This window comes from Malaclemys terrapin, chromosome 16 (genome assembly GCF_027887155.1).
Source record: "Malaclemys terrapin pileata isolate rMalTer1 chromosome 16, rMalTer1.hap1, whole genome shotgun sequence".
Lineage (NCBI taxonomy): Eukaryota > Metazoa > Chordata > Testudines > Emydidae > Malaclemys > Malaclemys terrapin.
In genome coordinates, this window is record NC_071520.1 from 23,933,517 (window position 1) to 23,953,784 (window position 20,268).

Consider the following 20,268-nt stretch of genomic DNA (forward strand, 5'->3'; position numbering starts at 1 on the left):
CTACATTTGTACCCTAAAGTTCAAAGTGGGGATCTCAGTCCTGACATGATCAGCGGTGGGATCATTTTAAACCCAAAAGCCAGTGAGATTTTTTTTTTCCTTCTAGCTGCTTGGAAAGCCGAGCTGGAAGTAGATAGATGCATATCTTATCTCTCCTTGCCTGAAGGCAGAGGTGTTAAGTTTTTTTTACAGGTCCTTTGTTAAGAGAAGGGTTCAATTAGCAAATGACTGGTAAAAGGTATTTACAAGCTGAATTGTTTTTTTTTTTTTTTTTTTCTTCTTTTTACATCCTCGGGAGTAGCTAGTTAGAAAGTTACTGTTAACTCTGCAGCAGCCAGAGCTGAGAGCTTCCCAGTTTGTCAACTGCAAAGGGGGTTACCCAGCACAAGAAAACAGGAAAATGACTACCAAAGAAGTAGCTAACAAAATAGAACTGGCCAAACTAGAAGCAGAAGAAAATGAAAGAAAACATCAGAGACTGCTTCAATTAACAAAACTCGAGATAGAGCAGAGAGAAAGAGAAGAAAAAGCCAAAGAGGAGGCCCACAAGAGAGAGATGGAGCTGAAAGAAAAAGAGATGAAGATGAAAGAAAAAGAGATGGAGCTGAAAGAAAAAGAGATGGAGGAGAGAGAAAAAGAAAGGAAGCATGAACTGGAAGTAGCAAAGGCTAAGCAGGATGCACCAGCCAATGCTAACAACCCCCCTCCAGGTACCACTTCCCATCCCAGAAAATTCCCCATCTACAAGGCAGGCGATGATACTGAGGCCTTCTTAGAAAATTTTGAAAGGGCCTGCCTTGGATACAGCATCACTGCAGACCAGTACATGGTAGAGCTGAGGCCGCAGCTCAGTGGACCCTTAGCAGAGGTGGCGGCTGAAATGCCTAAGGAACACATGAACAGTTATGAACTTTTTAAAAACAAGGCCAGACTCAGAATGGGGCTAACACCCGAGCATGCCCGTCGGCGGTTCAGAGCCCTAAAGTGGAAACCGGATGTGTCATTTACCCGTCATGCCTACCACATTGACAAAAATTGTGATGCCTGGGTATCAGGAGCAAATGTTAAATCTCTGGAAGATCTGCTTTCCCTAGTAAAAATGGAGCAGTTTTTAGAGGGTGTTCCTGAGGAAATAGAAAGGTACATCCTAGATAGGAAGCCCAAAACTGTAACTGAGGCGGGGGAGATTGGAGCCCAATGGGTGGAGGTGGCAGAAAAGAAAAAAACTAGTAGCAGTTGGAGCGAATATCAGAAGGGGCAAGCCGAAACAAAACCTTACCACCGGGGACAACCCAAGGCCCCACCCACATCCCAAGGGAAACCCCAGACGCCTTCTCACCCCACCACACCAGTCTCCACCAACCAACCTCGTCCCGGTGATACCTTAGCAGGGCGATGTTTTAAATGTAATGGACTGGGACATATAAAGGCTCACTGCCCCAAGAACCCCAACCGATTACAGTTCATTACACCCCAATCACACCAAAGATCCCCAAACCCAGATGCCTCTCTCATACCCTCGGAGCGAAGGGAAACCTTGAGAGTGGGCGGAAGGAAGGTTACCGCTTGGAGGGACACTGGGGCTCAAGTGTCAACTATCCACCAATCCCTAGTGGACCCCAAACTCATCAACCCAGAGGCTACAGTGACAATTCAACCCTTCGTGTCACAATCTGTAACCTTGCCTACAGCCACGTTGCATGTCCAGTACAAGGGCTGGTCAGGAATGTGGACTTTTGCAGTCTATGACAATTATCCCATTCCCATGCTGCTGGGGGAAGATTTGGCCAACCATGTGAAGGTAGCCAAGAGGGTGGGAATAGTCACCCGCAGCCAGGCTAAGCAAGCTTTCACCCCCATCCCTGTTCCTGAGCCGTCCACCAGGGCCCCGTCTGTGTTACCGGAGACCCAGACAAAGGTGGTGGAACTGGATCCTCTGCCAACGACTGCAACAGCCGTAGTGGATCCAATCCCAGAGACCCAGCCAAAGCCAGTCCCAGAACCGGAACTGGCAACGCAACCAGCACCAGAACCATTGCCAGCCCTGAGTCCAGCGCTTGCAAACCCGTCTACAACTCCAATGCCAGAGGGCACCAGCGAGCCTGAACTGGCAGAAGCAGCAGATAACCCTACCCAAGAGGCTCAGCCAGAGCCTGAGTTACCACATAGTGCACCAGCGGACAGCGGTTCACAGTCAATGGAAACAGCCCCAGCACCTGCATCACTTCCAGAGGGACCAAGCCCCAGTCCACAGTCCAAGGAGGAACTGATGTCTCCAGCATCAAGGGAACAGTTCCAGGCCGAGCAGGAAGCAGATGACAGCCTTCAGAAAGCTTGGGCGGCGGCGCGGAGCACCCCACCGCCTCTCAGCTCTTCTAACCGATCCCGGTTTATTGTAAAACAAGGACTTTTATACAAGGAGACTCTTTCTGGTGGGCACCAGGAAGACTGGCATCCTCAAAGGCAGTTGGTAGTTCCCACTAAGTATCGGGTAAAGCTCTTGAGCTTAGCCCATGATCATCCCAGTGGCCATTCTGGGGTGAACAGAACCAAAGACCGGTTGGGGAAGTCCTTCCACTGGGAGGGAATGGGCAAGGACGTTGCTAATTATGTCCGGTCTTGTGAGGTGTGCCAACGAGTGGGAAAACCCCAAGACCAGGTTAAAGCCCCTCTCCAGCCACTACCCATAATTGAGGTCCCATTTCAGCGCGTAGCTGTGGATACTCTGGGTCCTTTCCCAAAGAAGACACCCAGAGGAAAGCAGTACGTACTGACTTTCATGGATTTTGCTACCCGATGGCCGGAAGCAGTACCCTTAAGCAACACCAGGGCTAAAGGTGTGTGCCAGGCATTAACAGACATTTTTGCCAGGGTAGGTTGGCCCTCCGACATCCTTACAGATTCGGGAACTAACTTCCTGGCAGGAACCATGGAAAACCTGTGGGAAGCTCATGGGGTGAATCACTTGGTTGCCACCCCTTACCACCATGAAACCAATGGCCTGGTGGAGAGGTTTAATGGAACTTTGGGGGCCATGATACGTAAATTTGTAAATGAACACTCCAATGATTGGGACCTAGTGTTGCAGCAGTTGCTTTTTGCCTACAGGGCTGTACCACATCCCAGTTTAGGGTTTTCACCATTTGAACTTGTGTATGGCCGTGAGGTTAAGGGGCCATTACAGTTGGTGAAGCAGCAATGGGAGGGGTTTACGCCTTCTCCAGGAACAAACATTCTAGACTTTGTAAGCAACCTACAAAACACCCTCCGACATTCTTTGGCCCTTGCTAAAGAAAACCTAAAGGATGCTCAGGAAGAGCAAAAGGCCTGGTATGATAAACATTCCAGAGAACGGTCCTTCAAAGTAGGAGACCAAGTCATGGTCTTAAAGGCAATCCAGGCCCATAAAATGGAAGCGTCGTGGGAAGGACCATTCACGGTCCAGGAGCGCCTAGGAGCTGTTAACTATCTCATAGCCTCCCCCACCTCCAACATAAAGCCTAAAGTATACCATGTTAATTCTCTTAAGCCCTTTTATTCCAGAGAATTAAACGTTTGCCAGTTTACAGCCCAGGAAACAGATGACGCGGAGTGGCCTGAAGGTGTCTACTACGAAGGAAAAAAGGATGGTGGCATGGAAGAGGTGAACCTCTCCATGACCCTTGGACGTCTGCAGCGACAGCAGATCAAGGAGCTGTGCACAAGCTTTGCACCAATTTTCTCAGCCACTCCAGGATGGACCGAACGGGCATACCACTCCATTGACACAGGTAATGCTCACCCTATTAGAACCCCACCCTACCGGGAGTCACCTCATGCCAAAACTGCTATACAAAGGGAGATCCAGGACATGCTACAGATGGGTATAATCCGCCCCTCTAAGAGTGCATGGGCATCTCCAGTGGTTCTAGTTCCCAAACCAGATGGGGAAATACGCTTTTGCGTGGACTACCGTAAGCTAAATGCTGTAACTCGTCCTGACAACTATCCAATGCCACGCACAGATGAGCTATTGGAGAAATTGGGACATGCCCAATTCATCTCTACTTTAGACTTAACCAAGGGGTACTGGCAAGTACCACTAGATGAACCCGCTAAGGAAAGGTCAGCCTTCGTCACCCAGGCAGGGGTGTATGAATTCAATGTACTCCCTTTCGGGTTGCGAAATGCACCCGCCACCTTCCAAAGACTTGTAGATGGTCTCCTAGCGGGATTGGGAGAATCTGCAGTTGCCTACCTCGATGATGTGGCCATTTTTTCTGATTCATGGGCAGAGCACATGGAGCACCTGGAAAAAGTTTTCGAGCGCATCCAGCAGGCAGGACTAACTGTTAAGGCTAAAAAGTGTCAAATAGGCCAAAACAGAGTGACTTACCTGGGGCACCAGGTGGGTCAAGGAACTATAAATCCCATACAGGCCAAAGTGGATGCTATCCAAAAGTGGCCGGTTCCAAAGTCTAAGAAACAGGTCCAATCCTTCTTAGGCTTGGCTGGATATTATAGGCGATTTGTACCCCACTACAGCCAAATCGCCGCCCCGCTGACAGACCTAACCAAAAAGAAACAGCCAAATGCAGTTCAGTGGACTAATGAGTGTCAAAAGGCCTTTAACCAGCTTAAGGCAACACTCATGTCTGACCCTGTGCTAAGGGCCCCAGACTTTGACAAACCGTTCAAAGTAACCACAGATGCGTCCGAGCGAGGCGTGGGAGCAGTTTTAATGCAGGAAGGACCGGATCAAGAATTCCATCCTGTCGTATTTCTCAGTAAGAAACTGTCTGAGAGGGAAAGCCATTGGTCAATCAGCGAAAAGGAATGCTATGCCATTGTGTACGCGCTGGAAAAGCTACGCCCATATGTTTGGGGACGGCGTTTCCAACTACAAACAGACCATGCTGCGCTACAGTGGCTTCATACCGCCAAGGGAAATAACAAAAAACTTCTTCGGTGGAGTTTAGCTCTCCAAGATTTTGATTTTGAAATACAACACATTTCGGGAGCTTCTAACAAAGTGGCTGATGCACTCTCCCGGGAAAGTTTCCCAGAGTTAACTGGTTAACAATTGTTTTTGGAATGAAACATATTGTTAGTTTTTATATAATCAGTAGTATGTCTAAAGGTACATGTGTCTTATTAACTCTGTTTTCTCCTAGAACTCCAGGGAAAAATCACAGCCAGTGTGGAACCGAACATCCAACACTATCTGTGATTTGGGGGGCGTGTCATAACTATAAAGGGAAGGGTAATAGCTGTCCTGTGTACAGTACTATAAATCCCTCCTGGCCAGAGACTCCAAAATCCTTTTCCCTGTAAAGGGTTAAGAAGCTCAGGTAACCTGGCTGGCATCTGACCTAAAGGACCAATAAGGGGACAAGATACTTTCAAATCTTGGGGGGGGAAGGCTTTTGTTTGTGTTCTTTGTTTGGGAGTGTGTTCTTTCTCGGGACTGAGAGGGACCAGACATCAATCCAGGTTCTCCACATCTTTCTAAGCAAGTCTCTCCTATTTCAAACTTGTAAGTAAATAGCCAGGCAAGGCGTGTTAGTTTTCCTTTGTTTTTCTCAACTTGTAAATGTACCTTTTACCAGAGTGTTTATCTTTGTTTGCTGTACTTTGAACCTGAGACTAGAGGGGAGTCCTCTGAGCTCTTTAAGTTTGATTACCCTGTAAGGTTATTTCCATACTGATTTTACAGAGATGATTTTTACCTTTTTCTTTAATTAAAAACCTTCTTTTTAAGAACCTGATTGATTTTTCCTTGTTTTAGATCCAAAGGGGTTTTGGATCTTGATTCACCAGGAGTTGGTGGGAGGAAGGAGGGGGGATGGTTAATTTCTCCCTGTTGTAGATCCCGGGGGGGGTTGGAACTGATTCACCAGGAGTTGGTGGGAGGAAGGAGGGGAATGGTTAATTTCCCCTTGTTTTAAGATCCAAGGGGTTTTGGATTTGTTTTCACCAGGGATTTGGTGAAGGTTTTTCAAGGCTTCCCAGGGAGGGAATCCATTGAAATGGTGGCAGCCGAACCAGAGCTAAGCTGGTAGTTAAGCTTAGAAGTTTTTCACGCAGGCCCCTACATTTGTTCAAAGTGGGGATCTCAGTTCAAAGTGGGGATCTCAGTCCTGACACTATGCAATACAAGGATCCTCTGAAGTGCTACACTATGCAAATACGCCACTGTCATTAAGTGTCTACATCAGGGATCGGCAACCTTTGGCACACGACTCGTGAGGGTAAGCACCCTGGCGGGCCGGGCCAGTTTGTTTACCTGCCGTGTCGGCAGATTCAGCGGATCACGGCTCCCACTGGCCATGGTTTGCCACTCCAGGCCAATGGGGGCGGCGGGAAGCAGCGCGGGATGAGGGATGTGCTGTGTAAACAAACCGGCCTGGGCTGCCAGGCTGCTTACCCTGGCGAGCCGTGTGCCAAAGGTTGCCGATCCCTGGTCTACATACATGTTCAAAAGAGGGCTTGGAGCATGCAATGGTGTGCATATATTAATTCTACGGGTTTTGTTTCAAATACCCCCACATATGAGGTTGTTCAAGTCCAGCCACTTAGTAGAACTGCTCCATTTTGCAAGCCTGTGTGTCCAGAGAAGACTTAGATGAGGTTCAGTACCGCTGGAGAGAACAAGTTTAACCAAGCAGGCAAGGAAGGGAACAAGAATTACCGTAAATTCAAGGAAGTGAAGGCTCTGTGGTTTGGTACCAGTGAGTTGGTCCTACACACTCTAAGCATCCTCCTAAAAATCTGGTTATCCCAAAGCCTGCCTGTAACTCTATTCTGAAGCACTGTAGATTCTGGTCACCGATAGGACCTAATTTTTCAAAATTGCACATTTTCGGACTTAAATGTATAACTTAACATTTGCCTTGGTTCAAATACTTGATTTGTATGCAGTGCGCGATACCTGCATACACAAGTTGTATGTGCACTAGCAGCCTGTTTTTCCATGTAAAATTTTGGAAGTCATAGCTACTTTCATTATAATCTGGCATTTATCCCTAGAAAATATCAAGGTGACTCTTCATTGTGTGTAAGAGCTGCAATTACTCAAATCAGACAGCTGGTCCTGGATTCTGATTTGAAATCATACCAAGAGATATGTAATAATGTAAATAATAATTATCTTGTATTTTCAATATTTACAAGTCAAGATTTTATTGTGACCCCTGAATATGAGGTGGCTCTAATTAGGCCTTTAACCACATTGAGGAGTTGACCTAGGTGAAAGTTGGAACAAAGGTTTAATTTCTAAGATATATACAATTTTGATTTAAAAAGATGTTAATAAGAAAACAACCCAGATGAAAAGATTGGGGAGGAATTTGGACAAAGTAAATTATCTGGATTTGGACAAAGCAAATGATCTACATGGGAAGGGGATATATATATTCAGTCTGCATAGGTCATAAAGAAATTTTTGTATAAATTATTGTATGGATGCTATTTAACTCCAGTTAAGAGGCAACAGATTTTTGCCATTAGGGATGTGCTCTGTTGGAGGGGTTGTGGGGAACATACTTGCACACATGGTGTTTATATCCAGGAAGCAAATGGTTTGGGGAGGAAGTTATCAAAGGGATTTGCCGTCTGACAAAATGCCAGCTTCCCAGAGATCCCCTGACCTGCTTCCTTAAAGCTCCTGTAAAGGAACCACATTGTAAACAGAATGACAAATTAATTTCTTTTTTATTGCTAGCAGCTAGACTTTGTATTGCACAATACTGGAAAAATGTGAGTCCTCCTATGGAATTGCGGTGGAGTAAAATATGGATTGTCCTTGTAATGTAAAAGCTTTCACACCAAGTACATACACAAGAGAAGCACCAAAAAGAAGACAGGAATCTAGAAATCTGGTCATCCTTTTTAGCCTACTCAGAGGAGTAGGGCTCCCCAGCCAGCCAGAATCCTTAGCCAGGTTCTTTGAACATTAACCTGATCCTCTGTAAGTAATGTATGATGTAGTATGATAACATTTTATTGTAGCTTTTTATTAAGGTAAAGTTGTTTTGTTTGTTTGTGGAGAATCAGGCTCATTAAGTCAACATTACTGATTTCCTTGGCACCCTTAGTGTTAAGCCATGAGTCTGAATTTGCTGCCACCATGTCATCAAATGCAAGGGCCTAATGTGAAATTAAACGGTATAACAACACTGACACGGCTATTATACAAGTTAACTAGGGTAAAAGGTTGATGTAGCGGAGAGTCCTGTCATACTAGCAATGGGGAAAACAAATAAAAAGTTGAGCCTTCTTCTGTGTTGACATGCACTCTGTGCAACCCCAGCGAGGCTGACAGGATTTAAGTCAGTGCAGAATTTGGCCCATTAACTCCAAAGCTTCTTTTTAATTCAAAAGGTAGAATTTATTACATCAGGTCCTTCCCAGCTATGCCCTAATGACACTGTATATTTGCTTTTAGTGCTTTTGACCCTCTGTGCCAAAACTGTTTTGGAGTCGCCTCAAGCCAAGTGTATTTACAATTGTACCACTTCCTCTGTGAGGTTAAAAAATCATAAACACGGAATATAAAATGCAGAGAATACACATCACATAGCAACCCTGCCCCATACAAATACAAACGAAATACTGATATTGTACATCACAGTACTTGAATCAAACACTTCCAAGTTAGCTAAACAAAACTCTAGAACTCCGTAAGTCAATTCTCAGTTTGATTCAACAGTTTACAAGAAGTATTTGATATTTATCCCTTGCAGAGTTAAATCCCTATAGCTCTTCTTCACAGCAGTCCGTGCTCCTTACTGGCAAGCCATGCATAAATTGCATCTGCCATATGGAACCAGAGCCTTCTTCTCCGTGAGGCGAATTAGGCTTAGAGGATCCCTGCTTTGCACTTTGTTTGGGTTGCTGTTATTACGGTTTTTAGCACTTTAGCAAGCTCAGAATTGAAGAGTTTCCAGGATAATTTAATGCTTTTAGAAAGAGAGAGGTAGAAAACTGTTCAACTCCAGCACTTAGAGATACCTACTTCATCATACTTGTTTCTTTTTCCAGAGGTAACACACAGCATTTCTATAACCTCTTGTGACCTTTGCACTGAAATCTCTTTCCTTATCCATTTTTGCACTCTGGATACGGCAAAAATTGCATTTGTCCTTATTCTAATGCAGCAAAAGCTATTATAAACTACAGCTCTGATTCTGATCTTCCTTCGATTAGTTTTATACTGTGTAGTGCCAGTAATACAGTCTAATTTACATTAGTGTAAAAATGAGGCCCGAGGGGGTAGATTTTCAAGAGAGCTCAGCTCAAATTTAGGCACTAAAATTAGTGGCCAGATTTTCAGAAGAATTTAGCGTGCTGAAGGCATTACACAGCGAGAGGTTGGGAGTTGAGCACTTCTGAAAGTCTGGTTCCAACAGTAGGTGTTCTGCACTGAAAAATTCAGCTCTGTGTCTCTCCATACAGCAGTACCTGTACAGTAGCATCAGCAGGACACACACAGCTCTGATCACATTGTTCACTAGTAAGACTATGGCTGCAAGGAGACTTGACTAGTAGATAAAGTGAGTGAAATCCTGGCTCCATTGAAGTCAATGAAAGTTTTACCACTGATTTCAATTGGGCCAGGTTTTCACCCTCGGAGGCAGGAACTCCTGGGTATTTTCCCTCGTTCACTCACTCTCTGGTCAAGCCACTTAACTTCTCTCCTTCTGATGCTGCGTCTACACTTGACTCTTGTACTCCACCTGAACGAGAAGCGCAAAGGGAGTCGACGGGAGAGCGTCTCCAGTTGACATTGCATAGTGTGGACCCCGCGGCAAGTAGATCTAAGTACGTCAACTTCAGCTATGTTATTCACGTAACTGAAGTTGCATAACTTAAGTCTTAGATCCATCTCCCCCCGTAGTGTAGACAAAGGAGGTGTGGGGGTGATTTCCCCAACTCGCATGCATATACTCGGGGTAACTCAATGAGAGCTAGCACATGTATAAATAGCAATGTAACCACAGCAGCATGGATAGTGGCAGTGACTGTGCTGAGAACATACCCAGCAATTTCAGGTGTGTTTTTACTTGGCACAGCTGAGCTGTGCCACCACAACTGCTGCCCATGGTACCGTGGCTACACTGTGTTTATATTCATGCAGGCTCTCACTGAGCTACCGAGTATGTGTAAACAAGTTGAGGAACTCTTAGCTTGTAGTTTAGACATAGCCTGAGTCACCCATCTGTTAAATGGGTATATATGATACATGGAGGTAATTAGCAAAGTACAGTAAAGTGACAAGTATTTTCAGTGCCAAGTGTTCCTGATTTTGTTGAAGGAGCTTCGAAATGTTCACATATTTCCAGGGTCATCTCTCAAAAATGGTAAATCTGGGGTGAGGGCATTTGGGGGAGACAAAGTGGTAGATTGAGAAAGGAAATAAACCTATGAAATAGGAAGGACAGATGTTGCCAATTTATGAGGCAGGGGGCTTTGTTGAAGGGAACGTATTTTCTTCGAGATTTCTCTACCAGTAACTGTTTGTTGTAATGCTCATTTCCCTCATCTTCCTTCAGAATTTCACAAACCTCTTCCCTGCAGGAATTTCAGGTAAGTTTTAATTTTGGATCAAAAGCAGTGAAGTGTATCTGTATCCAATAATTTTTTTAAAAAATTTCCTTCCATGTTTACTTACTCTAAAAAATAATCTAATATATTCCACTGGCAAAGAAAAAGTAAATATCAAATTGTAGCACATTATCTTTTCAGACAGCCACATACTGGCAATCAATCCACACTGAACATTTGTTTATTCCTCTTTGACCGTTAGGGGCTAAATATAACCATAATATTGCTTAAAACACACACAATATTCTAAATAGTTTTAATTCCATCTATTACTAACTGGGTCGGAAGTTGGACGTAGCCCCAGAGCATTAGCCATTTTCCAGTTAGTACAGTTTTCAGTTCTCACGGTTTTAACCTGGGAAATTTGAGATTTTTCCAAGTCCAAAAGCATTTTATTCTAATTTTATTTATGTAACAAAACTACACCCTGCAACTGCTCAAAAAACTCTTGCGATTCACCTGCCTTGCAAGAGTGTTTTGATTTAACAAAACTACTCCCTGCAACTGCTGAATAAAACTCTTGCAATTCACCTGCAGTGCAAGAGTGTTTTGATTTTGTGTGCCTTGTACAAGCTATTTATCAAACGCTAATGGCCCCAGTTGCTATAACCTGGACAAATTGCATGTTAGTCGTCTCAGCAATCCGCACAACATTTTGTACCCAATTAGTGCCAAGTTTTTGTAGGTTTCTTGTCTTGTGATTAAAAACATACAATAAAACTGCAGCAGAAAGTAACCAGAGCAACAAATGTTTAACTACAGTCAAATAGAGCAAATGAAAGTGAAAATGAGATTATCCATCAAAGCAACAATGTGGCACATTGCCCCTTGGTGCTTTAGCCACCATTCCTACGAGCTCGTGTTTATTGACGTGATCTGGCTTTTTCCTCCATCAATGCCAAAGAGCATTTCAGACACGAGTAACTCAATCCTGCCCAAAAAGTTTAGTTGGTAAACATGCAAGAAACACTGCCTGATTTCTCACATGCAGCTGTCTGAGCAAACTTCCAGTCAACAGCCCCTCCATATGGGCATTTGACTTTACAGCCCGGCTGCAGCTCGCAAATGCTGCACAAAATGTGCTACCAGAGCAAGACAATGTTACATATGTTTGTTGACACTCCCTGAAATCCACTGTTTCACTACAGAAAGTCAACTCATCCCCACAGTAAATCCATCCCGTCTCTTCCCTGGCACCACCCTTGGCCTCCAATTCACCCCACTCCTCATCCAGGTTCTCCATTTCTACTGGCTCCCAGTCTCCCTCCCCCAGGCTCCTCATCTAAGCTCAATGTCACTCCCCCCCTCCAGCTCATTGTCCCAGTCTCTTTGCCCAGCAGTCCCAGTTCTCCTTCAGCACCTTGGCACCTCATCAGTGTCACCTCCCACCCCACACACACATCCCACTGGTTCCTGATCCCAGTCTCCCCATCTCCTTATTCAATCTAAATCTCTCCCCTGCATCCACTGTCTCACGGTTTCTCCTCCTATCCCAGTCTCCTTGCATATCCAATCTTAGTCTCACCCAGCCAGCTCCTAGTCTCCTTTGACCCATCCCCTTGCAGGTCCCAGTCCCATTCTCTTTGCTCAGCAAGTCCTAGTCTCCCCAGAACTCCAACCTCACACCCCCAGTTTCCCAACTTCCTCCAAATAGCCTCCAGTCTCAGTCCCCCGCCCTCTCTCCCCATCTCCCACACACAATCAGGCTCCTTGTCCATATCTATTCCCCCTGCCCCCCCAGGTCCGGCTTGTGTCCCCTTTGCATTCAAATCAGGCAGCTTCCTTGTCCAATGTTGTCTGGACATCAGCAGTGTGGGTGCGGGAGTGTGACAGGGCACTGAGAGCACAGAAAGAATCTCTCTGCTTTCCAGTTCTGGTGCCTGGCCCTAGCCCGAAACAACGGGTGCTGGAGGGTTAGAGTGACCAGATAGCAAGTGTGAAAAATCAGGACAGGGTGTGGGGGGCAATAGGTGCCTATCTATGAAAAAGCCCCAAATATTGGGACTGTCCCTATAAAATCAGGACATCTGGTCACCCTATGGAGAGACCAGTTCAGCCCCCTGCAGCCCTGGACCGGAGCATGCTCGATGCCAATGGATTCTGGGGAAATTAGCTGTGCTCTAGGAAGTCTCTACTGTACATGAGCCAAGTGCAATTTTTCAAAGGTTTATAACACGGCCAAATATGGGCAGATTTTCACAGGAGATGAGAGAAGGCCCATTTCTGACAGAAAGGTAACCCCCCGATAAATGTCTAGTCCCTGGTCCAAAGCACGAGGGTGCCAGAGCTTCCCAAGCAAAAGGTCACCAGAATATTTTAACACAGGCAAAACCACGTGTTTTTCACTAGCCTCATACTCAGAAATGGCTAAATTGTTTTGGCTGAAATTCTTAATAAAAAAAACAAAATCAGCTCAAGGCAGACATCAGACATGGAGAATTTCAGCCCAAATGGGTCAAGCCTGGCAAAGCTTACAAGCAACTGAAAACAGGGTAATAATGGGAAGCGTCTATAATCCGTCCATAATACACAAACTGAAATGCTCTTCTAACCCTTTCCCAGTCCTGCTGTCTCCTCCAAAGCAGCAGCAGAACCAGTGCTGTTCTACTAGGAAGGTGGATAGAGATTTGTGGAGCACCCACAGGATCAGATGCTCAGCTCCTATAAGTCGGTGCAGCACGCCTGATGTCACTACAGATAACAATAACTAGCTCTTATCTAGCACTTTTCGTCAGTAACTGTCAAAGCACTTCACAATCTTGTTAAATATATTTTAAACGTCTTTTTAACCGATGATGATGATGATGCAGATTTCTCTCTACAGCACATTCCCATCAAGCTTCTGCAGAATGAACGGTATTACACTACATCATGCTGCCCAGCCTGGCCGAAAACAGCATTTATTTTTCTTACGCTGATAAGCCGAAATTCCAGTGCACTTGTCTGTGTAAACACCGCATTACAAAGACATATGGCTAGCACTAATTGTTTATAGGCCAGGTTATTTATTCCCTACTGCGTGTCTTCCTGACTTTTACTAGTCATAATCCAATGCCCTTGAAAAGGATACCTACTCGGCATGTAGTAGGAGAATGTATCCAAGTATATTTCAAGCCCATGTGATTCAAATTTATTCAGCAAACAAAATATTTGGAAAGTTCTTCAATTTCATCAAAGCAGCTTCTCCACATTTGTCTCCCAACCAGCATCCCAGGATGGGTTCCGTAAGCCCCATCAATGCTTCTGAAACGGTCAGTTGTCCTTGATGGTTCAGAACCAAGCCTTCAGATCCAACCACCGCCAAACTTTAGGGTATTTAATAACTGGATCCAGGTCCAGATACAAATTTGCAGACTGCAGGTCATTTCTAGTCAACTTCAAAAAGAATTGGGATTAAGAGAGAAGAGAAGGAAAAGCTGGGCTGATACCAGCCGGGGAAGAAAGCATACAAGCAGAGAAACGGGCGTTTGGAAAAGTCGGGTGAGGAGGCGGTTAAAGGAATAAGGAGGCATGGGGGAGACATTGCTAGCACTTTGAAACGAACGAGTGCAACTAGAACTTTCAGAGCAGAGAGAGAGAAAGAGGCCTGCAAAAAATAAAACAGAGAACACAAGCAGGCAGCTCTGTCAGGTAAACAGAGAAAGAGATCAAGCTCCTGGAAACTGATCCCAGATGCCCTCCTTCAATTAAAAGATCCTTTCACTACATTCACGTAGACATCACTGTAGTATAAAGAGCTATGTGATTGAGAGCATGTTTAATGGAACTGTGCAATTTAAACAAGAATATGCCGGACAAACCCCATTACCAGCTCCCTAAGCCAAAGTCTTATGAAACACATTCCAAACAACCTGCCTATCATTCTCGCTGCATGCGATTTCTCCACCTTGACATGTGCTTGCTTCAGACTGCTTTTCAAACCGTGTATTTCCTTTTGAAATGGTTGATTTACAAGTAATAATCAAACTTTTGAGTTTAAAGTTTCTGATTCCACTTAGTCATTTTCTTTCTTCTCCCTCCCCGCCCCACATTCTGGTTTCTTTTCACTGACACCTTCTTTCAGGTTTCCCTCTGTGAGGCTTCATTTCTCCCTCTAATTGAGTTGTTGTCATGGAAATCTTTCTCCCGCTCACTCTTTCTTGAAAGGCTTTAAACACCAACCCCCTGCTTTGTCACTTTTCCCACTGACAGCAATCAGCCCCGCCACATCTCCTCCCTGCACATGGAAACAGCCTTTTAGATACTCCTGCTATTTCTGTTGGGTCAAGAACTTTAGAGTTCTACTAGACTGTCAGCGCTTCAGAACAGAGACCATGTCTACTGATGAAATCCATTAGACATGGTCTCCACAGTACCTACCACAATGGGGTGCTGGTTTTAAAGGGGGTCTCTGGGCACTGCCTCCCTAACATCACCTGCCTGATCACCAAAATGTTCTATACCCCAATTTTCGTCCCTGACCAGTCTGGTCACAGAGACCTGTTACACGTAGATAGGTTAAGCCCATTTGCTGTCAGCAAAACAGACTTGACAAATTTCCAACTCAAGTTTTGGCTCATTCGCCAGCCTAGGATTGTCTGGTGGTGTTATAATGGACTCCAAAGTGAGGAGCAGCATGGGGTGAAACTCAAAAGCAGACGTGGGCAAAGCTGCAAGATTCATAGCCAGGGCTCCTGCAATTCCAAAGTTCAGGTGCGCTCACAATAAGGGGCTAGGATCAGTCCAACATGGAGATACAGGCTATTTCCACACCCAGAACCACATTCAAATCCAAATCTGCATTCGGATTTTAAACATCGCAAAGTTCCACGAGTGTTTGGATCGAGTCATCTCTATCTCAGGAGGCTCAGAATGCAGGTTTCCTCGAAATAGGAACCCAAAAATCTGGATTCTTGTTTGATGCTTCTTTGAGCTAACTACCCAGACCACTGCAGCCTGCAAAAGTTGCCTGGAAATCAGAAACAACAGGCTCTCTCAAGAGATTTCCACCACTTGGTACCTTTGATCAGGCCAAAAATACCATAAGAAAATCTTGTCTCATAATGCTGTGGCTCTATCTATCCCTCTTTGGTACTTATATGGACGCCATTACCACGGCATCTGAGCACCTCACAATCCTGTAATGTAGTCATCCTCACGGCATCTGAGCACCTCACAATCCTGTAATGTAGTCATCCTCCCTCTTGGGAGATGTTACTACCCCAATTGGGGAAGAACAGAGACAAGTATGGATTGGCCAAAGGCTACAGAGGAATTGTCTGCAGGGAACCGAACCTGGGGCTTCCAAGTCATAGTCTAACCATCAGACCAGCCTTCCTCCGCGCTGCTACCAGGCTTCAATTCTCACTTCACTTCCTCCACTTCTCCGGGCCCTGCCAAAACCTGGATGAGCCAAGGCACAGGAAAATGAACAGAGGCAACAAAAGGGAACCAAACCATTCAGAGACTTCAACCAGATTGGGGTTGGGTTCTGGTGGGAGGAGCTGTTATTTTTCCCCAAACCATTTCATTCCTTCCTCACTGGGACTACTAGATCAGCCTACACTTCCTATAAATCCACCCATGTTTGACCGAGAAGACATTAATACCTCATCAATACAGAAAAAAAAAAAAAAAAACCTATTCTCATCTTACTTATGTCAACAGTCCCATTGACTTCAGTGGACAACTCACATGAGTAAGGCAAAGGCCAAACTGGCCATTATTTTCTGGTGTTCCTGAAAAACAGACCACCAGAAATTACAAATCCTGTACTGTCTCCTCCATTTACATGCGACTCATCTCCCAGATTTCCAAATTAAACCATCAAGTCAGGAGTCCTTGGGAAAAAAAAAAAAAGAGCAAGCTATCGAGCCCCTCGGATGGTAGTTACAGCGCCAGCTGTCAAATGAGCCCTTGTTGATTTGACTGACACAGAGGCAAAACCAGAGGTCAGTTTGAGGCCAAGTACAGTTTTCAGCAGCCTGGACAGAGAGGAAAATAGTCTAAATCCCAGATAGTAAGACGCAGGCAAACATTCAGCCATGACTAAACAGTCCAAACAGTCTTAAAATGCAAAACAAGAAACCTGCTTCATGATCATTCAGTCAAATATTCCCGTAAAGCTACTAATTAGGATGGTGTTTACAGTCTGTATTTCATTTCACCTGATGTTTTTACTCCAGTTAGTTATTCTATCACTTTACAGAGCGCTAGTTAGCAGATTGCAGAGGTGTCATTGGACTTAAACAGGTAAAAGTTGCGTCTCACGTACTGAATTCAGATCTAATGATCACAAGACCTGTGCAGTTCTACGCTGCCCACAGTTTGGTCGCTGTTCCCTTGTTAAAAAAAAATAAAAGTTGAAAGCTCGGCAGGGTCAAAGGAGGTCAGTAGGCAGATGGGAGACCACCAAAGAATATGCAGAAGCTGCAGGAAATTGGTGTGTGGCTGAGTCTTTCCACTGAGTGAGCCTTGAACCAGTGCCCCAGCCTGGTGGCGGGGGGCACTGCGCTGCTGGACATGAGGTCTTTTAACTGAAATGTAAAGTAAGGTCCTGAGCCTTTGCAGTCAAAGACTTTACAGCATTTTCATGTAAGTCGGAGTGCTAAATTCCAACCCTGTGTAATTGCTCTCAACCTACCTACATTTCCCAGCAGTTTCCATTGGGACAAAACACACCTTATTTCCCTTCCTAAAGTGTTTTTAGTATTACTGTGCCCACTGTTAAACAGCTGCTGTGCTCCACCCCAGAAGTGACTCTTTCCATGATGGATAAAGTTAACCCTTTTTATATTAGGTAGTCCTGTTTTGGTATCAATTCAGATTTGTAAAGCGCTGTAGGATGAAACATGCTATAGAGGTGTATGGCAATCACTATTTTTATTAAAACCATAATGGCAATTTAGCTACACATTTAATTACCTAATAGTCATTTTTTTCCCATATAGATGCTGCGGTAAAGAGGAGAATGGTCTCCAACATGACTGCAGCACTATGCAAGTGAAATCTTCCTGCCCTGCGTGCTATTGAATTCTTACTGTGTCAGAATCCCAGCAGTGCAGACATGCGAACACGTGACACACTCACTGCACGCTAACTCATTCATGCCTTTCCCCCCATTCCACCTAGTAAGGATTCGACTTGTCACACTGACATGAGACACTGCTTGCAATCTGAACGGAACTTTTCTCTTTTAAAAACTAGGACCTGATGGGAGATCTTCCCGGAGGATAGTCTTCTGAAGCAGGTCCTCAAGGACAACAATTTCAGACCTGGGTGTCTAAAGTTAGTCACTCAGATAAAGGCAACTTGATTATTAGATGTGCTAGGCACCCAAAACTAACTCTGGGGTTTCTAGAAGCTGCAGATGCTCATGACCTTTGGAAATCAAGACTTTTTATTTAGGTCACTGATGGCAAGTTTGAAAATTTGGCCATACGTATGCAAAAGTTCCATTTACCGCAGCGGTATTTAGAATAATCTCTACGGGGTCATGAAGGGAATGGCTGCTAAACGCACTGTTAAACAAAAGAAGGGAGGAGAACAGCATTTTGACTAAGATTCTGCCTTTGCAGATATTTATCACACTTACATAACATCTCTGGTTTTTATTTTTGATAATGGCACAGTGGGAATTGAAAGGTACATTTCCGAAGTATTGCACTGTGTTTTAACGCATCGCTCTGGTCCTACCCAGCTCTTGAAAAATGCAGCCGGGAGCTCCTGCCAAATTTCGGGTTTTAAAAGTAGGCCATTATTTGGCTACTAGAGTAGAGCAACAACAAAAAATAATCCCCAGCCAGAAACAAAATTCTGAGCTCCTCTGGAGCTAAAAACTGGCAATCCAATGCAGGGTGTTTTAAAATGACAACAATTTATTTTGCTTCTCTGCAGAGAACCTGTATGCAAAGTTGCAGCTTGATGCAAATTAAAACAGATGAGTTATAAACACTTGAAAACCACATTTACAATAGAAATGCTAACAACTCCTTAACTATAATGATAATGACTTGCCAGGCAGCCCTATAATGTTAAATTAATCATTAACATGCCTCAGTTTTTTTTTTTTCCACTAGGTCATTTACTAATGTGATAACTCATTTCTTTCTTCCGCCTTCATCTCTCACATTGCCATGGAGACAATTTTGAATCAGATATAAATAAAAATACCCTAACACTGTGGCACCACATGTTCTTTTGATTTGTTGCCAACGTGATTTTAAAATTATAGGAATTCACAGGAGCTCAGTAATTAACAATTCCTTTGCTATGAAATCACTTCTCTTTAGCCTGTTCAGACAAACTAGCTCAGGATTGCTCACAAACATGGCCGTTTTGCATTCCTTTCCAAGAACCTGTCTTAGTTGAATCTGTGAAGGTCTCCCAAGCAAGTCCTCATTGTAGGCCAGATTCTGCCACCCTGTCTTCCTGTGAGTAGGATCTTACTTTGCATGTAGCTCCATTAGTTTCAATGGGATTTCTTAAGTGAGTAAGGCTTACAGGAATGCTTAGCTCTCAGAGATGAAAATTTCTTGTGTGTCATGTGTAAGTTTACTGCTGGCCTCTACTGGTGGGAGTGTCAAAACTGGATCAGGGATCCCGGTTTTTAATATCAGTTTGTTTAGTACATAAAGCACTAGAAGCCTTAGCATTAATTGAGTGTATGTTATATTGACGACATCCTCTAGTGGCTACTCACCTTTAGAGGCTATTAAAAACCCTCCTAGGTCATGTTTTCTAGACCTTTAATTATTTTTGTTGCTCTTCTCTGGACTTTCTCTAATTTGTTCACATCTTTCCTGAAATGTGGTGCCCAGAACTGGACACAATACTCCTGTTGAGACCAAAACAGCACGGAGTAAAGTGGAAGAATTACTTCTCGTGTCTTGCTTACAACACTCCTGCTAATACAGCCCAGAATTATGTTTGCCCTTTTTTGGGGGGCGCGCAACAGTAACAGCCGTTCTCTGTATTTGGTCTTCCTCTTGCATCTAATGTATTTGTAGAATGTCTTATTACCCTTTATGTCTCTAGCTGGTTTAATCTCATTTTGTGCCTTTGCCTGTCTAATTTTGTCCCCACATTCTTGGGTTATTTGTTTGTATTCATCCTTTGCAATTTGACCTAGTTTCCACCTAGGACTCTTTTTTTTTTTTTATTCTTAGATCATTGAAGATCTCCTGGTTAAACCAGGGTGGTCTCATGCCAGATTTCCTATCCTTCCTACGTAAAGGGATAGTTTGCTCTTGTGCCGTTAATGTCTCTCTGAAAAACTGCCAACTCTTTTGAACTGTTTTTCCCCTTAGACTTGCTTCCCATGGGTCTTACCTACCAACTCCCTGAGTTTGCTAAAGTCTGCCTTCTTGAAATCCATTTTCTTTATTATGCTGTTTTCTTTCCTACCATTCCTTAGAATCATTAACTCTCATTTCATGATCACTTTCACCCGAGCTGCCTTCCAATTTCAAATTCTCAACCAGTTCTTCCCTATTTGTCAAAATCAAATCTAGAACAGCCTCTCCCCTAGTAGCTTTCTCCACCATATGAAATTAAAAATTGTTTCCAATACACTCCAATAACTTGTTGGATAATCTGTGCCCTATGGTGTTATTTTCCCTGGGTAATTGAAGTCCCCTATCACCACCAAGTCCTGTGCTTTGGATGATTTTGTGAGTTGTTTATAAAAAGACTCATCCACTTCTT

General features: G+C 44.2%; 1 protein-coding gene across 2 annotated transcripts in view; it reads right to left on the reverse strand.

Moving 5' to 3' along the window:
* The window catches only part of LOC128824953 (transmembrane protein 132B-like), a 367,758-nt gene that overhangs the window by 292,334 nt on the left and 55,156 nt on the right, over positions 1 to 20,268 (reverse strand). The gene's annotated exons all lie outside the window — the stretch shown is intronic.